Source organism: Diadema setosum, chromosome 1 (genome assembly GCF_964275005.1).
Source record: "Diadema setosum chromosome 1, eeDiaSeto1, whole genome shotgun sequence".
NCBI classification, from domain to species: domain Eukaryota; kingdom Metazoa; phylum Echinodermata; class Echinoidea; order Diadematoida; family Diadematidae; genus Diadema; species Diadema setosum.
In genome coordinates this window covers 36,089,263-36,101,604 of record NC_092685.1, presented here as the reverse complement: position 1 = coordinate 36,101,604, position 12,342 = coordinate 36,089,263, and positions in this window count along the sequence as shown.

The following is a 12,342-nucleotide window of genomic DNA, read 5'->3' as shown; positions in this document are numbered from 1 at the left end:
GGCATGCGTGGTACGTGAGATTCAGTATTTCGTGCTCATTGTTGGTTTGCATGTGACGCAGTTAATTTTGCTGAGTGTCGCACGTACGGCGGTGACTGCTGAGCTGTTGCTGCGCACGCTGCATGCAGCAAAGCGTTGTGTGTGCTGTGACATGCAACGCTACAGTCACGCGATTATAATCTGATACAAAATGTATGTACATGGGACCGACCTGTACGCTTTGCGTTCGTGTCATTTTTGACATCACCTTCTGTTTTTTTCCGACACAACCATGGCCGGGAATATTACGGTATGACATTTAAAATGCAAGCAGATAAATAAATTTCGGTGTACTTTGTTCGAATGGCGCTTTGGTTCCGCAATCACACTTCGTGAATTTTAGGATGATTTTCGAGGCATATTTTTTGTAATTTTGCTCGCCAGGTTTTCGCTGAAATTTAACATTTTATCATTGTCAAATCCTTTAATATGTTATATGTGCATATTCGGACATGTTTTCAAATTCAAACTAACTCAATTTTAATCCGAAAATAGGTTTCCTTAAATTGTTATTAGCTTGAGAAGTTGTTTACTTTTTCTCAACTACGCGAGTACATGTTGTTTACTTTATGCAAATGAGGCTCGGCTGCCGATGGATTTCTGCGAGATAATTGGGGTGCTCCACCGCGCCTGTACTTGGAAACGCCCAAATCAATCATTGGCAAAGTACTGTTCAATGTTTAACAAAAGACATTGGAATGCACCTACCCCTCCACTCAGCATAACTTGCATGTTCCCTCGCCATGTCTTTTGTTAGTCACATTAATATCACAGAAACATGCAAGTTATGCTGAATTGAGGGAAGGTGCATTCCAATGTCTTTTGTTACACATTTCAGTACTTTAGCAATGATTGACAGATGAGGTCATCTGAGGAATATTGGTTTGGAAGGATTTTTTGTGGGCGTTCCCAAGTAATCTGAAGAAAAATAGAAGAAAAAATCGTTAAAAATATATGGAATGTTTCTAGATATTTGTTTCATCGCAAAAATGATGTTGAGGTTATCATAAATCAACACAAATCAACATACATTTGGATTTCAGGGGCCCTTTAAGGTGCACTGCTCCCACCAACATGCCAAAAATCTGCTATCTCCCCAAGTCCATTTAATCAAACTCTCTAGTGCATGGTCAATATTTTGGTGCCCTATTCTGTTGTAATTACCATGCACAGTGACTGATTTTTATAAAGAAGAGAGAGAAAGAGAAGGGGGGGGGGGGGGGGGAGAGAGAGAAAGCAAAATCATGATCACCTTATGGTACAATGTAGCCTACACCAAACAATCAATTTTCAGAATCGGATATACTGGCACCCCTCCATATGATGACATACATGTAAATGGTATCCCGGGGTACCAAATGAAAATCTGCCATTTTGTTGAATTATAATTTTTTTTTTAAAAAGGTTGTACCCTGGGTTGCCAAAAAGTGGAAATTATTTTGGTGCTGGAGCTAGCGGCGCTAGCCACTACACTGCAGTGCATCATGTTTCAGAAAATGTGTATATTATACCACAAACATTGATACTGGTATTGGGGTGGTGACAACTGTGAAACATTTGTTCACCTTAAATACATAGTGTACGTTGGGTTGATTAGGATTGTGCAAAATTCATCAACTAAACAACAATATCATATCCTCTGAAAGTTCACAGCTAGATCTTCATAGACCACAAATAATTGCTCCTTCCATTTTTAAGCAAACACAAATTCATACTGAATTCTTAAAAATTTCCAAAGTCAATGCAGTGCAGTCAATGCAGTGCTAAATAAAACCCAGTGTGAAAATGGTTGTCTTCATAGGGCTCATTTTCATTGATGTGGTATGCTATCTATTCAATACAAGTCCAGTAAAATCTATAATGCAATAAGTAACAACCCTGTCAAATCACATGGTAAATTCTGCCACACCTTGCATAGTGCAAAAGACAAAAGGCAATACCACCGAACTGGGAATCAAACCTGTTACCTCATCTATGCATAGAACCTGTTACCTTATATTCGCACAGCATACCACTCAGCTCCAATAGCTCCTCCGTAACATGCACCATGCATAATATGTGCTGATTATTAAACCAGCAGTCAGTTTTCAATTCCACGACATATAATTTTCAGATAGCACACCAGTATATATGCCCTCTAAAACATTTTTAAATTATATTTGCCACGAAATATGAATGGGACATCACATAAATCAACCATGGCTAAGCACATAGGTGACAGCACTTTGGTAATACTCTGTTCGTTTTAATACCACCGGTATACCACTTCCATTTGGGCTATTCCAAATTAGTATTCCATCCATATTTTACAGCAAGAAGGCACTCAGGAAATCACTGTTAGTGACGTGATTGAAGCACTGAAGGTCAAATTAGGCAACATCTGTTAATAAGTGTTGTTATGACACCTACAGTTTGTACTGCTGCATGAAAATACTGCAACTGGTAACTACTGTCTATGACGTAAATATTGACCATGTGGACATACATAACTTATAAATTATGTAACTTGATTAAATCTATTTTATCCTATTTCAGATTATAGTAGCTACCATCATTACTCCTGAGAAATCTGATTGCCTAAGTCAGCTATCATTAAAAACTACTGGAAGTGGCCATTACCACCAAAAAACCAATGTGATGCAGAACCTTCAGGAACAACAGCAATTTTTGTATAGAAGCTACAGTATTTGCAAACCTAACATTAAAGGGACTGTGCAGTACTAGTTAAGGTGAGGATTCAGATTTATGATTTTTTTGCTTGTTTGTGATATAATGAGAAACCTCTTAAATGAAATATGAAAGAGCATGTAGTTTCAAGGAGGAGTCAACGTTTATTTGATGAAATTTGGCCTTGAAATGGCTGAGATTGATATCCAAACAAGCGATTCTAATAAAATTGACAGGTTATAACTTTTATTAGGATCTCTAAAGTTGTTTTACCTTGTTTTTAGATATCTCAGTCATTTCAAAACCCATTTTCATCAAATAAATTTTTGATTCCCCTTAGAATTATGCTCTTTAACATTTTCATAGAGTGGTTTCTAACAAATATCTCGCAAATGTTACAAGCTGAATCCTCACCTCAACCAGTACTGTACAGTCCCTTTAACATCTGTTCCACCAAACTACATGTATAAACTGCCATAGATCACACACACAGAGGAATACAATTGTACAATACATTCTCCACAAATTGCTTTGCATGTAGGGTCTATACATACAATTTATAATTATCATCATTGTGAGGCAACTTAAAATGGCCTGAACTATGACAACGAATGGTACTACACTGATATCAAATACATTGTAATTGTATGCAGGAACTTTTTACTAGTACAACTATACTTTGTCTTTTGGCTAAAAATTTTGCTTGTCCACGGCATACAATTCATTTACTAAAAGTTTCTGTTTTAAGTTAATGCTCCATACACATTGATGACTGTACTATACATTGACGTGTACCTGGTAATATCACTTGTACAGCATTGACCAGGGAGCAGACGATTATGTAATTCTCTGCATTTGATTAGACAAGCCCTTGTTGTTGGACTTCCTGCAATTCAGCAGCATATTAAATAAACAAAACACAGGTGCCATGATGTCTTATCTGATGTAGACTTACGTACAATGTACATGTTAAACCGTACAGGTAATATAAACACTGCTACAATTTGCATCTTTCCACACTCAATTATTATCTAACATAAACCTACACAAATAAAAGTCTGAATTCCATTAAGGGGTCAACCATATCAGTTCTGGGACAGTTCCGGTGAAACAACTGGTACTAAATGAACTACGAAAGAAATTCTACACTTTCAGCAAATACAGTATTCTCAACTAAGATCACTCAATTGTAAGCAGAATGTGCCAGACGTGGTAAACAATTCAATTCAGATTTTAATATTACGATTTTGACACCACTATCTACAACTTTGCAGCCATTTCGGACTCATCAATAATCAATGGTATAGCAGGGCTCGACATTAACTTTTTTTTTCTCAGTGGCCCATTAAAATCCTTCAATTTGAAACTCTGGTAGACCACAAAGGAAACATACAACGTACATCTGTAGCAATATATTTCCAATCTTAACTGCCTGCTCGGGCCACCAAAAGATAACCTTTTTGGAGATTTGGAGGCCCAGCATCACTTTTTAGTGGCCCTAGGACATCTGCCTACTGATAATGTTGAGTGCTGGGTATAGCTTACAAAGAACTCGTGAAAGCCTCATTCTCATCATAGAACGTTCTACATGTAATCTTCAGTTTGAACTGCCTACACCATACCTGTCTAGTTCTATGAGATCTCTGAGAAAATGCAGGGGTGAAATAAATTATAAAAAAAAAACAACATCTAGATGTACACTTGTTGGGCACTGTCAAATGTACTGTATTTCAGTGCACTGTAAAAATAGTAATTTCAGTTCATACTAACACAGCAAAAACCATTCAGATCTCTACTACAATGTAGCTAGTGTTTGGGTCCTTTTGTTGGTCCTTTTGGTGGGTTTTTAACAAAGATTTTGAAGGCTTTGGCACATTGTAGAAGAGTCTGACATTGCTAAAACCAATTCAGTTTCTGTACAGATATATCCATACTGAGACTAGGAATATTTCTATAAATAATTGCCAGACTACGAAGAAGAAGAAAAATAAAATTCTGTAACACAAGCAATTGGGGTCGTACCATTATTTAACCTGAAATACACAAAGTCAGTATACAGTGAACCTTGAAAACAATTTGGTTGTAGGCAAATGCTAATCACATTGCACAGATGCCCTTTAACTCCTTCAATAAAAAAAACAAAAAAAAACATGAACACAATCAGAGTGTAACTCTGATTAAATGATTAGTGTTCCACGTGATAAGCATGACACCAAAACTGAAGATACATGCACAGGACATAGAGTTGCCTTGGCAAGGTTTAATGCAAGAAGGGCAGCCTCCCATTTGCAGCTGAAACAATAGCTCAGCTTTAGTGCTTCAAAATAATTCTTAAAAATGAGTTAGGGATAGAAACAACCAATGTAAAAAAGTTATTACTACCTGGTACGTACTTGTACAGAAGTACAGTATAGATAGTGTACCAAAGTATGACATACATGTACATGTGCATTTAGTTCTGAACAAATATTTGAGGTCTATTTCTTCACAAATTTCGCGAGTTGGGGGCTATTTGCAAATTCAAAGACATACCAAAAATTTACTGTGATGAAATGCAGACATGAATGTGACCTGTACCCATACATTTTTCCATTCAATCCTGTAGTCCACGATTGTGGGCCCCACTTTTATACATAATTGTCTGGAAATCCAGATTTGCAAAAAAAGTAGACTCGCTACATGTAAATACAGTTCAAACGGGATGGCATTATACAGTATTAACTTCTTTTAAAAAGTAAATTCAGATGACACCCTGCGTAAACTGAAAATATTTCATGTCTGTTAGGGTGCTCTGTGTAACAGGACAAGTTTAGACAGCCTGAAGTTTGAACTTGCATTACACGTGTAGCATGCAATCCTGTGGTACAGTAGTTAATGTCTACAGTACTTGGTGTCCATCAAAGCAACTACATCAAGACTAGTAATTCAATGTCTTTTTTTCTAAGGTCAAATGTTTTTTTTTTCTTTCTTCACACTGAATAGAACTATATGCATTCAATTTCTTTCAGGAAATATTATCCAGCTGTTTAGTTTTGAGGATTGTATTCTCATTACAGACATGTACATTGCATACATTGTATGAGGTTGTAAACTGTACACCCTATAAAATGCCTGGATATCACATTGAAGATTTTAGGCTCAGGATTGGATCTGTTCATTGTTGCTCTACAAGTCTTTGACTGATTGGGCATCATCATAGCACATATTATTTGTAGGTACAAAGTAGGTATGTTCATCCGTCAAAACCATCTAAATCTACAATTACAGTGGACTCCCGTTATAAAACTTTGTAGAAAAGTGTTCAGGAATGGCAGTTTTCTCTCGTTATATTGAAATTTCATTACAACTAACAAATAAACAAGAAAAATACATAGAGTGGATAATGTTGCGACTGGAATTTTTACTTCGTTGTTTAACCGGAATTTCGTTATAACCGTGCACTGTACAATTCTCATTGTGGGTGTACTGATGTCAAACAGGCCACCAGCATGAATGACAAACATGTTAAAGCGGAAGCCCATAAGAGAATATGTAAAGTAATATCAACCCAAGACAGAAAAATTAGTCCAACCTCCGGAGTTTGTTTCTATCATTGTTTTTGTGCTTCTTTTTACTTTTTAATATGGCTCTCCTCCGTAAGAAGCCAGACTCTGCGGAAGGTATCCCCGACAACAAGATACAGACTGATCTTGCGGTCAATACCAACGCTTTCTACAGAAAAATCCATCTGTCAGGAGTTTTTTATACCCAATCATTTTTTGACATTTACGGCTCTCCTCCGAGTAAAAAAATGCCTGTGGTTATTGTAACGTTTCGTCTGCTGCACGCGCAGAGCAGAGCAGCCTACATTACAGGAGCAGGAGCCAAGAGGGCAGCCTTCGGTCTGTTTAGGAGGGGGTTCTGTGAAGCCAGACATAGTATACAAATATACTTGGCCGTCAGAGTTTCTTGTTAAAACTATGGGCAGAGGTGACTCCAGAAGAACTATTCACTCAGGGGGGGTTACAGAAGAAATATTCACTAAGGGGCGCAGCCCGAAGTGAATAGTTCTTTTGGAGGCGCTGAGGCCTATAGTTTTAACAAGAAACTCGAAATTAGGCAAAGTATATTTGTTTTATATTTTGGATCAAAAATTCAAAAAAAAAAAAAAAAAAAGGAAAATGAGGGAAATGCAAAGCCAGAAGTCATAAATGTGGATGCGATGTTTTGAAGGGATCCTACACTGACCATTAAAGGAAACCAAAACCCAAAGAGAAATGTGGATTGAGTGAAAGCAGCAACATTAGTAGAACACATCAGTGAAAGTTTGAGGAAAATTGGACAATGGATGTAAAAGTTATGAATTTTTAAAGTTTTGGTGTTGGAACCGCTGGATGAGGAGACTACTGGAGGTTATGACATCATGTGTGGACAACAATATAAAGAAAGTATTAAGGGAATTCCACCAAAATTCATTTTCGTGAAAATTACACATCTGGTACTTACATATGTTAAGGGTAGTAATTATTCCCCCTGCTTTCTGAAAGTGGTTGGTCAAGTGCTCTTTCATTATGCCAGAAAAGTGAATTTTTGTGGAATTCCCTTCATATTTTTACCTCCGCCAAGGGAGGAAGTTATGTTTTCGTTACCGTTGGTTTGTGTGTTCGTTCGTTCGTTAGTTAGTTTGTCCGTGTGCAAAATAACTCAAAAAGTAGTACACGGATTGGGATGAAACTTGCAGGAAAGGTTGAGAATGACACAAGTAACAAACGATTAACTTTTGGTAATGATTCGAGAATTTTGGGGGAATTTATGAAGGATTTTTGATGTTTTGGCAGGTAGGGTCAATGAACTTGGGAGTTCAGGCTGCACGTATTTGAGGTTTGCCTGCGCGCACTAAAGTGCGTGCTCTAGTTTCTGCTGGGGCGAGGCGCGCAGTGCAGCTGAGGGTTTATGACGTAACACAGGGTTCTATGTTGGGAAGTACGTATGGGTGGAAATCACTGATATCTCTAATGGAAGAACAAGATTAGTGGTGGGAAATGAGCAGTATGCTTGGCGGAGGTCTGCACTCTCAGAGTGCTTCTCTAGTCTTTATATTGTTGTCCACACATGACGTCATAACCTCTAGTAGTCTCCTCATCCAGCAGTTTAAACACAAAAACTTTAAAAATTCATAACTTTTGCATCGATTGTCCGATTTTCGTCAAACTTTCACCCATGTGTTCTACTAATGTTGCTGCTTTCACTCAATCCACATTTCTCTTTGGACTTTGGTTTCATTTAAGCATGCAGCTAGCTAGCAGCGTACGATGTAGAACTGCTTTGTAATGTTGTTAAAAAAGTTACATTTTGACAAGCACGACGCGATGCACGGTACGGTACCAAGCAATTTGCGCAATGTCAGAATTGTTTTTATGATGTCACAATCGCTTTGTTAGGAATTGGTACATTTTTGGAGTGACTGTACGAGCAGTGCCCATGGAAATTGATACATTTTCAGAGTGACGGTACGAGCAGCACACAATGTCAAAATTGCTTTGTGGCATCACAGTTGTTTCGTTGGAAATTGTTACATTTCACAGACTGATGGTTCAAAGCTGAACACAATTTCAGAATTGCTTTGTGACATCATTTTGCAAATAGTATACTATTTGCAAAATGTCATCACAGAAGTGACGTCATTTTGCAAATAGTATAAAAATATACTTGGCCTTGAGAGTTTCTTGTTAAAACTATGGGCAGAGGTGACTCCAAACTAGTACTATTCACTGAGGGACGCAGCCCCGAAGTGAATAGTACTAGTTTGGAGTCACCGAGGCCCATAGTTTTAACAAGAAACTCGAAACTAGGCGAAGTATTTGTTTTATATTTTGGATAAAAAAATTTGAATAAAAAGTGAAAATCATTTTATATAGGCCCTAGGCTTAGCCGCACTGCGGCAGCAGCGCAGCGCCTGCAGTACGCAACAGTGCGAGAGATCAGAAATTGAAAAGCGTAGTAGCCGTGGCACCGCCAGAGCTGCCCGTCGCGTGTATCCAAGCGCTCGTATGGCCGCTGCAAACCTGAACACTAGAGTTCGAGACCAGACGCGGACGGGTACACTTGATTGTAACTAAAGAAGGGTGATTGTGACATCATTTTGCAAATAGTATACTATTTGCAAAATGTCGTCATAAAAGTGACATCATTTTGCAAATAGTAGTAATGGAATGTCAAACACACCAACACTCTAAAATAGTTCAAAATACCTATAATCACGTGAAGCTCTTTTAACCAATCAATGGAAGACAAATTTTTGATCCAAAATATAATACCCTTTATGGACTGTCAACTTTCTGAAAATAGCTGAAAACACCTTTAATCACGTGCAGCTCTTTCAACCAATCATCAGAGGATAAATTTTTGATCCAAAATATAATCTCCACTAACCCTGGCGCAGGTCGCTGTGAATGTGTTGCTGTTTAAATAAGGTCGCTGGTGAGGTTCAGTCTCCAAGGCACAGAACATATCCCCGTCGACAAGATACAGACCGATCTGCGATTGAGTTTCGGTCAATAGGACTCAATCTTCCTTGTGACAATACCAACGCCTAACTGGTTAGTTTCTACCTGACACAGCCTCACAGGCATCTCAACTTTTCAAAGTTATACTACTTTACTAGTTTAGACTCCTTGCACCTTGGTTTAAGAGTGTATACGACCTCCTCCACCTAACGTCATTGACTTGGAGTTAAGACCTAACGTAGACCTCACTGCTGCAGTCATGCCAAGCCCTAACTATACACAGCCCAGTCGCCGCTGTACATACGTAGCGCGACAGGGCTGTACCAACGAAGCTCCAAACACGAAGAGGGTCCAACGATAGCATGCGATCGGATTGAATTTTGATACTTTAGATCATTTTTTTGTCACTTCAAACTCATCTGACGAACAAAATGATAATGAGACTTCATATCTATGCTATGAATATTGAAATTTAGATTTGATAACTTACCTAAAATGATGGTTATATGCAGCATGTGTGAACGGTTCACGAACGGTACATCGTCTTTCACGCCAGGCCATTTCCAATATCCGGGAGGTCACATGATCTGAATGCCCTTTCAAAAGGTCGCGCTGTCGACCGTGCTGCTACACCAACACTCAAGCAGCGCATCGCACGCACGCAAAAGATTTCCGCAGAGATCAAGGCGCCATTTTGAATTCTGCAACGATGAACCCTGACGGTATTAGGGAATCCGCCAGAAAGTATCATTTTTTGGTTCCACGGACTTATCACGAGGGCTCTCAATGGACTTACGAACCTTCTGTAATACAAGCATGCACTTAAGGTGAGTAACGTTTGGTAACGTGTACATTGTTTATAAAGAACGTATAAATTTTCATAAGTTTTGTAGTTGTGTTGTGGTTCCCCACTTTGTAGGTGCCCGCTCGTTGGTCAGACGCTGTATTCGCGTAGCGTATTAACAGCGTCTGGTCGGGCTAGCCAAGCCCAAGTTGAGATGAGCCCTATATAATGCGCTCAAGTAGATCTCTAATTACACAAATTTATTTATAAGCATGATAAGGGCCTAGATTTCTACAATGACACCACACCGCACAGATTCCTCATAAACACCCAGCACAGCATAGAGTCTTACCCGAACCGTTATAGAGAAAGATTCCATAGACAGTTCAATGAATGACGACATCGCATCTCATCTCTGTGAGATAGTCTACTAGATTGTCTAGGGCTAACAAAGCAAATGGACTGGTGCGAAAGCAACCAATAAAGCCTTTCAATCACTTATATATATATATATACTTACTTCCTCAGAAGAAATGTGACGAACTGACGTTAGATAGATCTAGATTCTATTCGTTTTTACCCAGACTCCAGAGTGTAGCACATACACAGTTTTCCTCCCTCTGTACGTAAACTGCTCTAACCGTACCGTGTAAAAGTAGTGAGTTATACATACACAGAGCTGATTCGAGTGCAGCAACTGTGCAGTGAAAAACGCATTGAAACATGTTCAAGTTTCCTTCACACGGGTACCCCACAGAACTATAATGACAGGTCAGCAGATGGCGCTGTTATTCTTTTTTTTTTCTATCCCAACCATAATCGATGAAGTATTAAGAGCTTAGAGTGGATTCAAAGAATATTGATCAGTAATGATAATGTCAATATTATAATTGATTATAGGCTTCTCATACGTATGTATAACAGTGTATATTATCTTTTCTGTATCCATATGGAAAGTTATTACAGTGATATTGCGGAGGATGAATATACCATTGTTGTCATTAACACATTGTAATGCAGTGATAATGTGAACGATGGTATGTTTATTTTGTGTTGTACGTATACTCCAGTATTGTGGTGATGTAACTTTCAACAGATATTAGGGCCTACGTGTTTTGACCCGCTGTTCGTTTTGCATGAAACGGTGGACCATGCATCCGTTCCATTCACAGTAAACTTGAATAAATTCATGATTAAACAAATCAACGAAATCTAAAACAAAAGCGCAGTCCACTTTCATTGAGACGCTCACATTAGCTCATGCGTGCACATCCTCTTCGAGTTAGATTTAAGCCTGGGTGATATGGGTCATAATCAAAATGATCGGCTGAAAGTAATAGCATGGTCAGTGGTCAGTTCTCCACTTTGCCCAACATTCCCAGGGGGCTTAAGATTTTTTTTTTCTTTTAATGCTCTATACTATAATGACTGGTAACCGTATGCTAACGACCTCGTAGAGATATTACTGCTCATATAAGTACCTAATATTCATCAGTTGGCTTATCGTTCATACGAAAGCCTTGGCAAGTTCACCAAAAATGATTAGCCAACAGACTGTCGGCTATACGGAGGATATATACCGGCAGAGGTTTATGATTTTCGGTCCAAACTATCTTCGGTCTACTGCACAATGCATGGATATGATTACATAATTAAGTTGTAGTATCAAACTACAAGGATCCGTATCATCATTTATAAGACAAATGACGCACATGTTTTACCGGCGTTATCAAGTATTATCCACTCTATGGTAACTTTGAAACAATCTCGGCTTCGCCTCGTATGTTTCAGATAGTTCCAAATTTACTACCGGGTAGATAAATCTTGCGAATGGTCTCAGTAGTGTGTGTAATCTATGCCAGAAGCTTAAAAACATGTAGCAACCTCTATTCATAAACACTAATACTTTTAGTCATATAGGTCTACAAATAGGTTATTAGGCCTTTCTTTTTCGTTATAATTAGAAGTCCGAACAAAGGATAAACAAACAAAAGCGAAAACAAAAAGAAAAAGAAGCTAATAGTCAGAATATGTGTAAAGGGTATAAAGTGTGAACCTGTAGACTTGAGAGACAATGTAAACATTTAGTATCTATTTTATGCCTGATTTGAGTGAAATTTCGATCATTCCGTTTATCTGATTTTATAGAATGCATGGAAATGATGGAAATACAGTCAAAGGGCCCTATTTAGAAGCTTGATGATCCGTGGGTCGACGTTTGACAATTTTAATGTATTTTGAATAGACCGGTGATAAAAGTATATCTGAAATTGTTTGACCGAATATATGGTTCATGTTTTTGTAGGGTTTGTGTTGTTGAAGGTCATATTATATACTGATTGGTGTTAAACTCTTGGTTGATTGGGG